General features: G+C 31.4%; 1 protein-coding gene across 5 annotated transcripts in view; it reads right to left on the bottom strand.

Moving 5' to 3' along the window:
- LOC118188260 (irregular chiasm C-roughest protein-like) overlaps window positions 1-19,047 on the bottom strand; it is an 824,083-nt gene that overhangs the window by 210,111 nt on the left and 594,925 nt on the right. The window contains exon 1 of one of the 5 annotated variants that reach the window (XM_035358670.2): window positions 18,632-18,805. The exons of the other annotated variants lie outside the window; for them this stretch is intronic. The gene's annotated coding sequence lies outside the window, so the exon portion shown is untranslated. Of the gene's footprint in view, window positions 1-18,631; window positions 18,806-19,047 lie in introns of those variants that run through there. 5 annotated transcript variants of the gene reach the window in all.

Genomic DNA, 19,047 nt, shown 5'->3' with positions numbered 1-19,047 from the left:
GTTTTACAAAATTTGAAATAGATAAGACAAAAAATTTCAGATTTAGATTTATTCGAGCGAACCATCTCGATTAATTTTCCTACTCGGAAGTTATTAATCGAGTGAAGGACTATGTTATTCAAAATTTGATGTCTTTAGAAGCCGTTGCTTTTTTAACAATGCGAGAAACATACATACATTCATGCAGGTTCTATATTATTTAATTTCTTTAAATACAATGAAGGGCTCTAATGTTTGGTGGCAACAGTTTGAAAAGTGAAACAACGTTTTATAGTGGATGACGCAAAATGCCAAAACGACATTACTAGCCCTTCTGGGCAAATTGACCCTTTGGGCCAAAAAGCAAATGACTTATTTCAAGAGTTTCCTTTATTTATCACAAAAAAAAAATGACAAAACCCAAAGCCATTTAATGGTATTGCAACGTAAATTTTAAATATGACCTGTAGTACCACCGAATGAAAAATATATATCGCACCAACACTTGATTTATATTTTCTTCCAAAAACGAATATGAAGCGAAAATTTTATATCTTACAGACTCGAATAAATATTTAAGTTGTATTTAGGTATAACGTCTTATATTGGCCTCATATTTTTTCAAAGCATTTTTTCTTTGGGTACGCTGTAAGTTGAGAAACGAGTACCCTTGTCCACGTACGTTAGAGATTACCTTTCAATATTTATAGTAGTATTAAATTTCCCCCAAGCTATAGCTTTTGTTCGCCTACATCATGTGAAAATTAGAGCTATGTTCGTTCTTATACGCGGTGAAAGATTCTCTTTGCTAAAAATATTTTTTATTTGTTATTTTTCTTTCATTTTCTTCGCTCTCCTAAAACATAATTTCATCGCTGTTCGTCGTTTTAGGAGAATTATTATTTTTTATGAGGGCTAGGGCATCGAGAATGATGACGTTGGCATAACCCTTACCGCCTCTGTAGAGTAGACTTTCGCTCAGAAATACGTTCTCGAGTTATTGAGATCAATAAAAAGGTTTCCACAGCTTTATGAATCGAGGTTCATAAAATATGCAGCGGAAAATTCTGTCATATCAAAGGCGTTCGTTTCATTATTAATTTACGAGAATATTTAAAATTTTCATCACGGTAAAGTTCGGTTTATTTAAAAAGAGGGAAATCTGTGGAATTTGGTTCCGCGTTTTAATCTAATTTTCCCATCCAGTCTTTCTATACTGAAACGGAAAAATTTCTGAAAGATTTCCTTTAAATCATTCGTTAAACTTTAATAAAATTTTGTAAACATCTGTAGCATCTTTCTTCGATGAAAACGAGTAATAAAAGATAAAAGAAGTATCTCGAAATGCATTATGAGGATAATTTAATACTGTTTAAATAATAAAAGGAAAAATATGGTATAAAATTAGCGCAAATTATAAGAAAACTGAGTATACACTTTCTTTAGAACTCAGTTCTCTTTTGTGAAAGTATTGTTAAAGCCACTACATATTCATGCGGCTAAAATTACTACAGACTAAGTTGTGATTGTTATTAAATTATTGATTAACAATGCAATTATAAAACCATCAATTAAAATGCTTGAACACAAATAATATTTTGTTATATAATGTTTTGTTATATAATATTTTGTTATTTTGTTCTGCCGTGCTTTTACATGCAGATTTCTTAGAAATGGCTATTAAAGTAAACAGGAACATCGGATTCAAATTCGAGATATTAATTTAAGATTTAATGATATTTAGTCTTGTGGGGTTCCCTAAAGTGGCTTATGTCGAATAATTCGACAGTTATTTTCAGCGGCAGGTTTGCCCATTACGGACTGGTATTTTTCTTCCTTTTTACTTCCCTGTGCGAAGTATTGTAATCATGAAACTTTTCGGGCATCGTATTTCAACGAATATCCATTTTGACCACTCTCGAATCCATTTGAAAGCTGTTTTTACGTGACATCTGTACGTACGGACAGAATAAAGGAGTCTTTTCTCCAAAACGGATTGCAAAATGGATTTAAAATTGATTTAGAAGAGATTTTTTTTCCGTGACGTCTGTACGTAGGTGCGTACGTATGTATCTTGCATTACTCAAAAAATAGTAGCCTTAGATCGTTGAAATTTTGTATAGGAAACTGTTATAAAGTGTATAATATATATATATATATATATAAAATATATACTCAATCTCTTAACTGGCTCGATGTGCTCAGTATTTTTTTTTCTTATGTGCAACTAAACTGTGGATTTTTTGCTTTAAAAGTTATTAAATTACGTTGTTCTTATGTTTCTGTTACGGGTTTTATGCTTTTAGTTAATCTGCATGCAATAGCTGTAAAATTATCAATAATTTAAATGTTTAAGTGGTGTTAACCCTAATGAGGCCGCCATTTGTTTACACTTGAAACTCTTAGTAGAATAGTTAATTAAGTCAATTTGTGCACCAACTTCCGTGTCGTTTTACGAGTAAGACCAAAAATAAACTTTCAGTTTTGCGCACTGAAAAATGTGTCTTCCTGAAGTTGGCCGAACTGCTTGCTTTCGCATACAAACTTTGATTTTAATCGTACAAATTGTTTTTTAGCTGTTCTAAACTGTATCTGGTGTTTTGTATTTTTTCTGTACTTTACAATTTTTAATGAAGATGCTTTGAGTTTTTATGCACTTATGCTTTACCGCGAAGTGAGAACTGAATTAATTGAATGAAAAATATACCTTTGATGAAATTCGAGGAAATAAGTTTAAATGAAATTCAGCAAAATTGCAGATTGATTTAATAGGCTGTATAAGGAAGTCATGTGGTGTCCATATTTTATTTTTAAAATACGATAAAGAATAGTCTGACATTTTATTCGCAAAGCATCAGTTTAAAAATATTAATCTCGTATATTTTTCCTAAAAGAAATCTTTAGTACCATCCACCTCTCGAAATTACTGGAAGGCATATGAGGGCCAGATACGGTTTCAGTTACAAATACGAAATACCCATTACAGTTATACAGGAACCATACCAAAAACTAGCGACATTTGGGGATTTATTGCTAAATTTGGCGAAAAGATTAGTCGCCAAAACTATCGCCAACAGTGTTAAATAGACTTGTCCCAGTATTCCCAGTATTCTTATTTTTCCGGTACAGTATCTTCTCTTTCAAGCATTTCATGTTAGATTATAGGAAAAAAAAAAAAAAACCCTACAGTTTCACATATAAAATTTCACTACAATTATTTACATTAAAAAATTCATAATAATACAAGTACGCAAAGAAATGTCGTATTTTCATAAAAAGCCTACGGTTTGGTTTGGTGTATGTGATTACGTCAAAGCCACGAGGACTATCAGCCAAAGCGGAGGACTTTCTAAAAGAACTAGCTCGTATATATGTTACCGTGAAAGACCGAAATTGAAGAATGTAGACTTTCACCGGAGAGTATCAACATTCACCAAATACGTCGGTAAAAGACCGAATATTTCACTACATTCTTGTATATTTGGACCCTCACCGGTGTATTCCGACAATCACAGATATGCTCTGGTGAAAGTCGAAAAGAGAGGTCATAAAGTGCCATAATAGTTTAAGTCGTTGCAATAAATAAGATTTGAATCACATAATTTAGTAAGTTTTTTATTACTGTTATTTTATTTTCTCATTTAGAACGTACTGTATAATTAAGTAAGTTTTTTATTACTGTTATTTTATTTTCTCATTTAGAACGTACTGTATAATTAAGTAAGTTTTTAGCTTCTATTATTTTCCTTTCTCATTTTGAATGTATTGTGTGTTTTAGGTTCTCATGTTCTTAAGTTCTTATTTCAAGTCTCAAGTGCGTTTCTTCGCGACTGAATCACGGAGAAGAAAATATAATATTGTTATATGTTCAACATTCACCATTAGTACATGGTGAATGTCGACATTGACCGGTATAAGTCAGAAATAAGAGTATTTGGAAAATAATTCGGAGTATTTGGATTTCATACACCAAGAGACTATGTGAATGCTGACATTCACCGGTGAAAGTCGACATTCTCCAGATTTCGGTGTTTCACCGTAACATATACATTACACATCTCGGACTAAAATACTGGTGCTCAGTGACTTTACCGCTTGGCCGCCAGTGGGCCCGAAACAGCATATAAAAAATAGATTAAATCGGTATTCTCAAACTCAAGTCAGAATGTTTTATTGCCTATATATCTCCAATTTCCGGAAGTTGCAGCTTTTAAATTTTGGATGAAAACACTCATCCACAAGAGGTATTTACTATATGATAAAGGGTTATATGAAATACAAGTTGCTAACATGATCACTATACGAATAAAGACAAACAACAAGATACCCATATGGATATGTGCTAATCTGAAAACGATGCAAAGAATTATTTATCAAACCGATTCGTTAAAATACATCCTAAAATACTGACATATATGATACACGTGAGAGTAAAAATAGAGAATGAATACAATATAAAATATCCATTAAAATAGCAATAAAATTCTCTCAAGTTATAGGAAGGAAAAAATTCAGGAATAAGAAGTAAAAGAAATTAAAACTGATCAATAAAAAGTTTGGACAAAATTGCATGAATCTTTATGAAAAAGAAAAATTGATTAACGATATTTTTTATCATTAAAAGAACACATACTATAATACCATTTTGAGCTTTTAATAATTACATAAAATGAATACGGATAACACACTTTAATTAATTTTAAATTTCATGATAAGGATATTACTGTACAATCCAACCGATCCACCAATTTAGGCCGCTTTGAGCTATTTTCCTGAAATGAAGCAGTAGCGAATACACGTTTTTAAACTGACACCAAAACTTAATAATTGTATAATAAGTTATTTAAATGGGTAAATTACGAAATAAAACCGCATAAAATTCTTCTAAGAAAGAAGAAGCAGCTTTAAAATTCACCCTTCCCGAAATTATTTCTTTCCATTTCTTGCATCTTCAACAAAAGCACTGTGCCGAGAAACAAACAAACAAAACTTTGTATAAAGTGATAATAATAATAAAATAAAACTACAAATTAAGTTACTCACGAAATACGGAGAATTGCAATTTTAATATTTTAAAAATAAAGTGAAATAAAAGGCTAGGGAAATCTGACTTTTCATTCCCTATTTCTTTCCCTCCCTTCTTTATATAAGTAAGTGCAACAAGGACCTGGACCACTCCAGTTGAGGTAATTGTGTTCCACAAGAGGAAAGACATTTGACGCTAAGATTATTAGAATTTATGATGTGCGGATAAGTGGTTTAAGCCTAAGGCTCGTCGCGGATAATAAAAATGCGGAATCTTTTCTCATCCGCGCGCGGATATCCGCATTCAACGCTTGCAAATGGGTTTTTTATGAACGCGCGTGCCAGCGCTGTGAGAAAAGAGAATTTAGAAAGTTAAGGGAGAGGGAATCCGGGGCATAAATGCGCGGGGGACCATAAAATTGGCCATTTGCCCACAGTTCTTTTTGCTACTGTAACTCCCCCTCGAAAAAAGTTTCTTGGTTCATTAATGGCGGCGATGTAACCGGATAAGATACCAAAAAATGAAAGGAGAGAGAGAAAGAGTTAAAACTTTGAATCTTATTTCGTTGCGGTGAGATCTCAACATCACAAAAAAGAATAAATAAGCAGCAAGGTAAAGGAGAAATGGATTTGACGGCTGGGAATCTATATATCACTCACTGAAGCTTCCAGGTATTGATGAAAGGATTTCAACAAAAGATATAAAGCGATACTCTTTCGAAAAATTTTAAATAATGAAAATTGAATCAATAGCACTCAAAGATTTGAAACTACATAACTTGGAGTTATCAAAGATCAGAGTACAGTCGTATCTTCTGGGAGCCTCCAACATTAAATTTCTTGTTTATAACAGAAACAAACAGGTTTGTGGGAAATTATAGTATACTTTGAGGCAGCTCTGATATCTGGAGACCTCTTCTCGAATCTAGATACTGATCAAACACTACTAACATGGAAGGTATGAGATATAATTGAAAAACTCAATAATACTTCGAAATGTATTCGACGCTTAAAAAGTCTTAATACTCAAAAGCAGAAAATTTTAAATAACCTTTGGAGGGTTTCGTTCTAATTAACCGAGTTATCTTCTTATTGCCTGTACCACCTATCACTTCTACTTTCGTCCACTCCCAGCAGAATGAAAATGAATTAATGTATATCAAGACAAAGTTCTTGACTTTGGGAAAGAAACCTCTGGCAGATATCGTTAATCTGTTGCAACTTCCTGCTTCAAAATGGCTCTATCATAGATGGCTCAGCTTTAGCTTCTGAATGGCGCAGGTTTAGCTTCGCTAACCACATTTGCTTCGCGAAGTATTTAGGTTTGAGTTACTTTGAATTTACATATTTTAATCTTACAGGACGCTCGGACTACATTTCCACAAGCCGTGGCTTTTACGGTTCGGTTATTATAAAGCTTGCGTAGCTATTAAGCTGAGGTATTACTACACAAGTTTAATTTAAAACTCCAAAAGTTAATGCTACTAATTGATGTTATTTCAGCTTTTATCATTTTTAATTGATCATATGGATAACCAATATAATTATATTTTTGAATTAAAATTAGATATTAAAAGCTGATTTTATTGTATATCTGTAGAGTTATTAGATTCTCAGCAGCAGGAAAACGCGATAAATCAACTATGTTCTCATTAGGATTCAAACCACGGAATTTCCAATTGATAACTAAGTGTTACAAGTTACACCAAGTGAGCAAGCACGCTTGGGGAAGGATGGCAATTCCTTATCATCTTTTCCTCAAGCCTGCTCACTCCCCAGTATCCACTTAAAGGACATTTTAGTTGGGCGCAAATGCAGAGAATCTTTAGAACTTTTGGATAACCAAGCCCTTTCCAGGATTCCAATCGCGGATCTACCAACTGCTGCTCGGACTAGCTACCACTTACACCCCGAGAGCACGCAAGAGAGAAAGCAATAATTTTTTATATTATTAAAGTACTTAATGAAAATTATTCTTGCTGATCTACAAAATCTCAGATTATTTGCCATAAATGAATTCAATTGATAAATTTTCTTTTTGCCCCTCTAAAGACAATAAAAGGAAATTAATATATATATATAGCTATGCATAAAACAAAACATATAACTTATATCTATATTTAGTTGGATAGACATAACTAATCTCTATTCCACTAAAACTAAACTCGGACATTATTTTCATGAATGTAACATAATAGAAATAATATGATACAATTTTAATTATATCATTATTACACTTGGAGTTTGTAATTAAATCATCTAAATTAATTTACAAGCTTGTTAAATGTACGCACTGCATTGTCTTCTTATGTAACATAAATTTAAAAAATTAAAAACACGTAAATAAATGCACAACAAGTTTAATTTCTTATGGACTGGAAGAGATTCCCGAATTACTCCAGTAATTCGAGTAACTGGAGTTTCCGATATTAGAAATTCATACGAACGAAGCTGTGCTATTTTGCTTTTAAAGTGAAAGAAACATTTCGTTCTACTGAAAAATGTTTTTTTTCACTAATTTTAGAAACAGATTTAAAAAAAAGTAAAATTTGAGTAGTTGATAATAGAAGTCAATGAAAAATGATGCATTTTTTAATTTGTACATGAGTTTAAATCTTTAATGAATCACTGAGCATATTAATTAATTGCATGAAAGCAAAAATCATAAAAATAACATTGTTAAAGAAAAAAGTTAAGCTCATCCATTTTTTCCCGCTTTTAAGGACCAAAAATATTTTGAGCTGAAGTCTACGAAATGTTCAGTGTAATCCCTTCAATCGACATGTGAAGATTAGCACAAAAAATTCTACGTAGCTTATGCTATTCAGAGGATTATACCTTAAAAAAGAACTACGTAGTTTCTAATGTTTTATTTCGTAGTATTAATCCTGGCATTAATGTCAGTTATAGACTTTCTTTACGTCTTGTTAGACAAGCTTGATGTAGGCAAATATGAACCGCTTAAATTGTGGACGTCGAATTTTATATTTAAGTCTGCATTAGCTAATTTTAATTGCATGGTTGAGATGTTACTTTAAGTAAGCTTACTGGTATCGTTGCTTTCATTGAAGAATAAGCAATGGTCACCATTCATATTTTTAAATGAAGTATGTAAAAAATAATAGTCATAAGCATGGTCTCAGTCAGGTGCTGATCATGTTTAAATATTTTTGTATACGAAGATTTTCTGTATTAAAAACTATTCAAGTGAGTTAAATGAAACGTTTCAATTTACGATAAAAAATCAGATGTGCACTCTATATTACTTCCTTGTAAGGCCTATTAAAATATACACATTTTTTGCTGCACTTCATTTAAACTGATTTCTTCGAATTTTTCTAGCTTGATTAACCGATCCCTCAAGGCAAGTTGAAAATGATATAAAAAATACAAATTTTGAAATTAAATATCCCGCTTAGTTTTTGTCACACGGCAGCAAATTTCTTGTATTTTTATTTTTTCATAATGATTAAAAGACTTTCTAAATATGAGTATAGGAACCAGGAACCCTTAAAAGCTAGATTTCATTATTTGTCCAAAAAATATTATTTTTTTTAAATTGGTCATTGCCCAAGCATGAATTTAAAAACTTAAGTAGTTGGAAATGTGTGATTAGGACCAATGATTGCGAAAATAAAGGTCTTGTAAAGATTTTTAGGCCAGATAAGGGTAGGTGTATATATATATATATATATATATATATATTAGATGTTTTAATCTACAGTAATATATTCGTTTATGCATTTTTCTATTAATGTTTTCTTTTATATACAATAATTTGTACAAATATCGACAATATTTATATTTTTTATCGTTTTTACAATACTATGAAAGTGTCGGGAAATATGTTTTCTGAAATAAGGATCTCGTCTAATTCAGTTCTTAACGAATACTTTAAATTAAGAAGACTTTCTTACTCATTTTTACTTTAGATTTTGTTTATGATAAAAATGTTTTGGCTTAAGTAGAATAATATCTTTCTAATAATTGAGCAATGTTCTTAGTTTACGATCCAGCTCTAACAAAATAACTAATTTTATTTTTATTTGAAAGAAAAGACGAAACACTTTCACTTAATTTGGTTATTGTTAATTAAATGTCAATTGCTTTGTTCCCCTTGAAAGGTCAATTAATCTCCTATCAATGACAATAGCTACTTTCTCAGTACTTTGGATTTTGAATTTAAAATTTGGAATTTTTACGGTTAAAGGATTTTTCTATACAGATTTTAAATATCTTTTACTACAGTAGAAATCTAGATAACTTTGTATACTTACTAAAATTTTTTCTCATAATTCATAGCTTTAATTAACTTTCTTTTCCTCGGAAATGATATATAAATACCTTTTCTAATAAAAAATTAGCTTTCGGTTTTTTAAATTACTCATAGTCATACATTTCTTTATATATATATATACATTTGGTACTGCCGATTGCAATAAAAAGGGAGGTGCATAGCTAGATGTTATAACAGTCCCATATATTACATTTCAACGTTCTACGGCTAATCGTTTTTGAGTTTTGCGAAATACATTTATACATACGTACAATACAGGTGTCACGAAAAAAAATCAATTTTGAATCCATTTAAAATCTTTTTTACAATCCATTTAGGGGTGGGGGAAGTCCTCTGTCAGCAAGTACAGACGTCAAAACGACGTACGTGACGTAAATGACGTAGAGACGAAAAAAAGTCAAAATGAATCTGGCAACGGTCAAAATGGATATTTTCATTGAAATATGGTACTCGAAATTTTTCTCGATTACATTTCGTAGAAGGAAGTAAAAAACGCTTAAAATACGATACATTTTTCTTCCCTCCTTAATAAGTTTGTTCCGTTCTCCTTTGCAAACTTTAAAATGAGTAATAAGCTTATATAGTTTAGATGGAATGGAAAAAAACGTACTATATTATTTCTACATTTAATTCAAGCCTCCATTTCCGAAAAATATAGTTTTATTATAATTTGATTACAGTAAATCTACATTTTATTTACAGTAAAACAAGCTAGGTAAATGAAAAAGAAGATCAGCCGATCCGTTACATTACCTTTAAAAATAATAAAACGAACTCTACTCTCACAAAGCCACACCTTTTTTTTTCTCCTCTAATGTAACACTAAATAATAAAAATAATGGATTTTACACTGTTCCCGTAATGTAGTTATTTAATGACCAAAAAAGAACAAATAAAGTTACATGTGTTACGTTTATAAAGCAAAGCGTTGTTGTGAAAAGTTTTTAATAAATAAAATTTAAGCGCGAAATCACAAAATAATAACTTTAAAAATCTTCCTCATCCGATCGAAATGATGTCTCACTAAATGATCCGCTACACATAAAAATGTTTTCTGTATGATAAAAATTGTCTAATTTTACTTAAAGGGAAAACAGTTATAAAAATGAAACCTTAAAATGCATATATGGTGTTTTTTTCCTCAACAAGAATGACGAATGACGATTTTATATAAAGCGAATCAAAATCGCCGTTAAACGATCCTTGGCATATCAAACTGCTCTCTTTAGATTATTCCAAGTCAGCTAAAACTCTGAAAACCGATTGCATCCTATTAGAATTAAACAGCGATGCTAGCTGGAAGGTAAAAAGAGACTGATAACATACCAGACATGATTTATTCATGAAAACAGAGAAGTTACTTTGAGGGGTCACATCGTTAAGTAACCCCAAAAAAGAACTTGCTCCCAGCATTAGCATTTAAACTTCCAAGTTGTGTCTTCTTCAACCTATATATAAAACAAACGTATACAAAAAGCATATTCTTTTTTAAGTTAATATAAAAATACCTTACCAGGTATATTATGTACTTCAAAAATATTTTCCGATAAATGCTCAAACATATATGTTATATAAATATTTGTGTGATAAATAAAATGAAAATTAAGAATTGCTTTATAGATTTTATAACTTTACACAATCTCAAGCTTAATTTTAAAAAGGATTTTACCAATAAACAGTCTTTACCAGCACAACTGATCATTTGCAAAGGCTGTCATAAAACAATATTGGCAGTAGTAACCAGTAATAATAAAATACAATAGATTTCTGGTAACATAATTTTTGACCTAGATCTAAAACTAGTATACTGAAGGTAATAAAGTAAAATAAATTAAAAATTCCCAGAAATAATTATTTCACACAAATAAAGCAATTCTTTACATATTTTTTTTAGTTTATGTAATTTACAAATCTTTTCCATGATTTGCAGAGATCACATTATAACGCTCTGCAATTACGGAAATATAAAAAGCTATAAAATTGCCTTCTTTTGCCGGGCACCCATAATAAGGGCTTGCGTTAGTGTAATTATAACGAAGTCCAACAAGGCGAGATTCCTATTGCTATGTTAAGGTACAATGCGAAGCAGAAGTTAACTAAAATGTTAAATATGTCACCATAAGGAGGTGTAACCGTCTTGATAGGAGCTTCAATCTAATTTGCAGCATGAAAGAAAGTTCGATATCTGTAACGTGTCATAAGGTCGTTGTTGAAAAGATCTGAATTGCGTCATATTTAGAGGCATCAATATTCATAAGAAAAAAACGTGTTTTGCATTAAGTATGAAATTACTAAGTAGATCTACCAGAAGACCATAATGGATTTGGGTATTTTATGCAAATTCAGAGTTGTTTGAATTTCATTTGAAACAACGTACAACTTTCTGTGGATTCTAGATTTTAAACTCACAATTTCATTCTTGTTCAAACATGTCATTGCCAAAATTCAATAAGCATTCAGTACAAAAATAAACTAGGACAATGGTGTTAATCCAACAGAAGACTAATGACTTAGTGCTATGATATTAGTTACCTGCCACAACAAGAAACAAATGCTTGCCATATATTGTGAAAATAGGCTTACTGACATTCATTAAAAGCGTGCGAAAAATCTTCGTTCAGTTTAATATATTTTGACTGGTATTTCTAAACAAGACCAGAAATATCACCATGACTTCCCCAGGCAGCATTTTATACAGAACAGGACAAAAGAGGAGTAACTACACAGGACCATAGAACGATACAGGCATAGTCCTCTAGCATTACTGTGCTGGCTGTAAAGAGCTGTTATGACAGGGAAAGACATAAGGCATCTGGCTTGTACTATTAGTAGTGAGTTTCAAGTCCTATCGTGTAGCTACTTTAGAAGAAGATGGTTAAAATTATGCATAGCAAAAGCATACCAACTCATGCTAAGATAATTTTAATAAAATATAACCAGCATCAGCAATATTCTTTTCAGGCTAGGCTGGCGTATATGGCTTTCAGTGTTGTTTTCCATCTGTATACCAATACTGGCTTTTCTTACACGACTCCGGCGACGCTATTATCTTTATTTCTCTCATTTTAACCATTTTCAACCATGTAGAAGCTGACATGGTTGTCCAGCAGAAAGACTCCAAAGGACAAGAAGCCCACTAAGAGGTTTGAGTTTGGTTTGGTTTATTTTAAATATGGCAAAGCACTCAAGGGCGATCTGCCTACCCACTATCCACTTGTTGGCTTTAAAAAATGGAGAATGGCTTTAAGTATGCTAGTAATTTTGCTCATCCTGCAGAAGACCAAAGCTAAATGGCATGACTGGTGGTTGGAGCCAAGGCATATAGAAGGCATTAAACCACATGGAATGGAAGATTTGTTTTATTACAAAAGCACATGTTTATACATCGCTTGCCCCTTTGCATCAAAGATATCCAACTTTGGATTGGAGCAAGGAAAAAATACAAAAATAGAATTACAAAAAGACAAAACAATAATTAACCTAATTATAAAAACAATAACTGCATCGAAACTGGAAAATGGAATAAGATATGACTAGGATGGAAGATAGGATTTACATATCGGACGAAGATGTGATTGTGGACAGCTTTTCTAATCTTCTGTCAATTTACTGAAAAGATTAAACGTTTTAATCGTTTTACTCTCACAAACACAGACATTAACCTATAGCCTTGTGTAAAAGGAAATCTCACATTCCACTGAAAACAAACTGTTCTAAATTACATCGAAGGTTTTGTTTTTGCTACTAAAAGACTATTTCACATCCCTGATTTCAAAGTTTTGTACACTGAACAATTAAAACATTCCTCGATTTACTTTAGCCCATACTGTTGAATATTTTCTAATAATATAAAACATAATATCAGAATCTTCAAAGAGCAATGATTTTATATAAATGGTTACCAGATAATTAATGCAAGGTATTTTCCAATACCTCTTAAAAGTTTTAGCAAAATATAAGTAACATGAGATAGCATAAAAAATTATAACATTAAAAAAAAAGATAGAGAAATCAGATAGTTCACTCTTACTGAGAGAAGGGAAAGAATTTAATGTTGCAGCGTTAAAGAATTTTTTGCCTTTTTCCATAACTCTGATCACCTGCTGCAATATTACATTCCTCCAAAAAATGATCATAGTTCCTGAATTCTTCTTTCATTTTTTTACCGCTTTTAATAACCAAGTATTTAAGAAGATCAAAGTCTAGATTTATTCAGTTTCGCAGGTTTACCATATCGACAAGGAAATCCCTTAATTTTTTTCTTCTATTCTTCGCCAAAGTCTTTGCATTTCATTTTTTACAATACTAAAAAAATAAATAAACCAGTTGTAAGACTTCACTGTGTCAGCAAGAGGTGCAGTATTTGCTAACTCTGAATGAAGCAATTAACAAGAATTACAATTTCTGTTTCTTATTTCTTCACAAAGCGCCGTTTGTTTTTCGTAATAGACGCATCATATCAATAAAAAGGCGCTTTATCGCCAAATGTGGCTCAAATTAACGGGCGTTACTTTGATTTGTTATGCCAGTTACAACAACAGTTCTCGGCAGTTATTTTGATTTACTCCAACGTGGTAACGCATTACAAAAGCCTTAATGTCAAAGAATTTGGCGCTAAATTCTGCTGCATATCTTTGTAACACGAACTCTCACGTCTAAGAGTCTTGCTTTAATTCCTTTTTGCAACCGCTGTGGAACCTTATTTTTCTAAGTTCGTAATGAAGATTTCGTACCTGTCGTCAATTTTTTTAAATACGAATTTATAAAGCTCTTTTCATTTGATAATAACCGCACTTTGTACAAGAAGGTTTTTTTAAAATTTATTTGGTTATTAATAATTCTTTCGTGAGCATTTTTCCTTTATTGTAAAGACATGCACGCTAGGCAAAATGAATTAATTAATAATATATTATGAAATTTACTCTTTTTTCTGTAGAATAAACACTCAGGTTTCCGCCTTTGGACAGTCAGATTTTCAAATGCAAGCTTTTTTTTTTTTTTAAAAAAAGCTCAAATAGAAATGAAGCATTCTTCTAAAAATTAACTGCATTAGAAAATAATGTGTTTTTTAAATCTTCCAGCAACAAATATAAATAAAAGTTTTATTATTATTTTTAAAATGATAAATTTATCTTCAGCTACTCAAGCAATCAAATAAAAAATAACTTCAAAATTAAATAACAGCAACAAAAAATGTCGTGTTTTCAGCTACAAAATTAGTAAATATTTTTAAATTTTTGATAGTCGACATTAAAAATGAGAAACGAAACACATTTTTAAAATGAAATTTGGAAAAGAAGATAGTGATATATAAAATAAGATGATGTAATATTCGAAATCTTTTTTTGAAGCAACGTACTTTATTAAAACTTATACGGTCAGAAAAGGCACACTAGATAAGATACATAAAGAATTCTTTTGAAAAATAGTTACAAAACCACGACGTACACAGACACTGCGAATACCATTTATTATGTTACGATTCAAACTGCAACGGCATTTATTTTACCATAACTGATGGCCTAATGTCTTGTACATGATTGATTGGAGTTTATAAGATTATGACAGCAGTCTAAAAGTTACTTATCAAATCTTTACGGACATATTCATATAATCAAGCTATATAATTTAATTTATTAGTTTAAATTTATGTTAAACAGTATCTTTTACGTAAGTGGATAAAAGCTTCTTAAAAAAATTATTTTTTTTAAATGCATTATCATATGATCATATTTTCCTTTCAACAGACGAACAAGGGTAATCATGAAACACATAATAAAGATTTTCAGTGCAACAATGTCGCATTTACTAGACTTATCCATAGCAAGAAACAAAACATTCTGAACTGGTCTTAGTAACTGGTCTCTACAGGTCCATTTCAACGAGTTTTCAAGTTTCTCGACCATTTCAATGCAAGTACCGATGTGGCTGCATGGTACTTTGTGGTAATCATTCCTATAAAAGTTTCATAAATGGGAATGCTGTTTGAGGCCAAGGGAAACACTCTGTAAAGAATCACCAGTTCTGATCAGGATTTTAAACCTTAGATCAGTAGTTTTTATAAAATTGTTGATTTACATCTCCACTTCAGAACGTAAAGTTTGGAAACATTTTTGTGCTTTGTCTTATTTAAAACGAAACAGTAATGAAATAACTTTACCTTGATATGAATTTACTGAATTTTAAAATATAGGTAATTTCGTTCGATGACAAAACCCCCGATGACTATTTAACCTCTAGCTTTCATGGAAGTCTTTCAAAGAAGAAATTACTTTTGTTTCGTGCTACACATAGAAATATCCTTTATACTTTGTCATCGTTGGATAAAACAGAAGTCATGCTCTTCGTTACGGTGCATGAGCATTTTGTTAATATAAATGGCATTTTATCAGATTTCCTGCTCAAAGAAAGAACTGCATATTTAACACCTTTTCCAAACTAGTCCCTCCTACCTCAGACAGATGTAAGTCGAAATTATTTGGAAAATTCACATTAACGTCAGCTATACCTCAGAAGAGAAGGAAAATAATCTCTGCTGGCATACCAGAAGAGGTCTGCACGCCTGAGAAGAGGGAGATTGTAAGAAACACGCATTGTCGTTTCGATCTTAAAACATCTGGACCCTGCTTTTAGAGGGCGTGAAGGCTAACCCCAGCTCCCCGTCTTGTGTTCAGTTTAACACAGATCTCATTCATAGATGAAGGACAAGTATTTGAACAACGGAAAAGAAATGGCTTATAGGGAATAGTAACAAGAAGTTCGGGCATGACCCTTGAATTTTTTCGGGAGTGTTTTGTTTACAAATCTAAATGAGGTTACGTTAAAAGGGAGAGAGTTGAACAAAAGATTAATTGAAGCATCCTTCGGCTTCATGGTATTCTTCGCAATGACACCGATCAGGATGGTATTGAGACAATCTTTGTTTCCAGTATTGTAAAGAGTATTACGAAGTGGGAAATTTAAAATTACGTTTAAATTACATTTTTTAAAATTGTATTTAAATTATATGTATGCCCACGTAATGTAATTTTTGAATGTCTTAATGATTAATTAAACGAAGATTTAAAAAAATATCCAAAATAATGTGAAGAGTAGTGTTACTTCCGTTATAGGTTTAATGATGCATGCTTATATTAATCTTATATTCAAATAAATCTTAATTGTTATGATGCCGATCAATATTAAACATTTGTCTATTTTCGTCACAATTTATTGTATTGAAAATAAAATCTCGGATTATTTCTATCTTATTGTTGTTACCAGTCTTACTTGTCTGACAAAGCCCACGACAGTCATCGTGGCAAGGCATCAAATGGGCCAGAGACAGCACCTCGGGGGACGGGTCCGAGGGTCTCATACTCCTCTTCCCCTACCAGCCACTTCTCGAGTGGACTTTCGGCTAGCCTCATATTTAGAGTGCCCCTATGCGCACAGACACTACACATTTACAAACAGCCATGCCTTCTCTGTGATTCGAACCCGGGTTCTTCGCTACGGTATTCAGTATCGCTACCACAATCCCGGTTGGGCGTCAATTGTATCTTGATTTTGATTGTCAAGCTGAATTTTTCTGTTAAAAATCAGGATTGTGGCTCATTATTTAGGACACATCATTTAGGACTGTGGCTGAATATCAAGTTTCTGGTTACAGATAAATGTTTAAAAAATAAATAATAATAATAATAATAATTTAAACTATCAACAGCTTTTAGAATCTCTTTTTCTATTAGCATTCTTAAAATGGATAGCTTTTTAATTTAGAACGAATTACAACGATATTCTTTATATGCTTTGTTTTAAGAACACTATTAAAATCATGCTTTTAATATTTTAATCAATGGACAAATTATTTACTTTTATGCACTCATTACATACATGATACACGTATTTAATTTTATATGCGATGTAAATAATTTATTTACGAATAAGATATTTATGCACTGAAATAAATGTAGCTTACTTCAGCAATTTAAAGCTAGTATCTTCCTTGCTAATGTTTCCACATTCTTACGGCTTTTACTTTAGATTTTTATAAATTATAAACGCAACTTCTTACGTAACTTATTTCTATCATATTTCTTTTTAATTTCAGGTACATATTCGCAGCAGTTCTTTACTTTTATAATAACTATTAATTACGTTTAATTACAAAAATTAATTAAATTTTCCATGTGACATAAAGAGAAAATTAGACTAGGAATGTTTAAAAATAGAAATGCTACTTGAAATATGTTGATTAATCAAACAATTTACATATTAAGAGACTGAAACAAAATAGAACTAAAGGAATTTTGATGACTTAAGCAATTTCTTTTAGTTCCGATGTTAATTGAGCTTAGTCATATCCCACTGCATTTATATTTAAAAGAAAATTCTACGACCATTTTCTTAATCAATTACATAGCTTATGCTAAATAAGTTATACCAGTACGTGTTTCCAAATTGAGAATATTAAATCTTACAAGCCGCCTAAATTTAATTTTAAAATATGCCAATTCAAATTATATGCTCTGATTTGTTCAGCTGACATACTTGTTTAGTTCATAACTTTAATTAGCAGCGATTTTTTTTTCAGATTACCGTAAGTTATCCTAATGTTTAATAATTAAACTTACTTCTCATACTAATACGTTACGTTATTTACTTTTCGTGAGTTATGCTTTACCCTTCTCATTAATGCTTACACAGCACTGATAATTTATTTTGTGAAGGAGTTATTTACATAATTTAAATTATCTTTCTCTTCTATAATTACATATGTATACATATGCTTTGCCTACATATGAAACTACTTATATATTATAAATGTAATTATATTCTAAAGATATGACTTATACATAAATATATAAATATAAACATATGTCAATGTGAAAGAATAAATGAAAGCAATTAAGCACATGCATGGATAAGTATGAGATTGCTATCTGATAATAAAATTCAAGGTAAGAAATTTAAATTATATTTATAAAAACAAAATTCCAAATAAAGAAAACAAATTGAGGAAAAATGTTAGTAGATAAATTTAGACGAATAAATTACGCAGAAAAGTGCCTCACAGAGAGTTATAGATTAACATATAATTCTTCTCCAAAACAATCTATAAAAAAGTTGCTTATGCATAAATTACACGAAATATTCCACTTGTGTTACAGAAAATCCTATGCATATATTAATGAATAGCACAATATGAACTAGATGGATTTCCAGAAAATATAAGGCACCTTTAACGGCATAAATGTTTTCCGGATAAGCAAACAAAACACACAGCGAAAGTTCATGAAAAGAGCTGTGGACAGTCCCAGATATATGGCACGAGAACAATATACTTACTGAATATCTTGGGCCAAATCTAGGAGTTGACAAACGGCACTCCAGAAACTACAGCACTAAATCCTCGGACGCAATATTTATTCGGATGGCACAACAATTCCCTGAGAGAAACGGAGTATTATCCTTCTGAAGCACAAAACTTGTTCGAAACAGTGAGGTCCTTTAAAACGCCAACATGAGGAAAGCCAAGAGGACACATGTGCATATGTACATCGGACCGTGAGACCATTCAAATTCACACTCACCTGGTTAACTATGCAAAGCCGAAATAGAACGGAGGTGGTGGTGCTTTTGATAAATTGCGGCAATTTGCAAAATGTCGCTATGATACTAATGTACGAGGTTGTCGCGATGCTTAAACACAGAGCAAGGTTTATCACGGGTCTTCCTTCGGATCACTAATGCTACTCGCTGCT

This window comes from Stegodyphus dumicola, chromosome 1 (genome assembly GCF_044657685.1).
Source record: "Stegodyphus dumicola isolate Sdum_Otavi_A_Nest chromosome 1, ASM4465768v1".
Classification (NCBI taxonomy): Eukaryota; Metazoa; Arthropoda; class Arachnida; order Araneae; family Eresidae; genus Stegodyphus; species Stegodyphus dumicola.
This window is presented reverse-complemented; position numbering and strand designations above follow the sequence as displayed.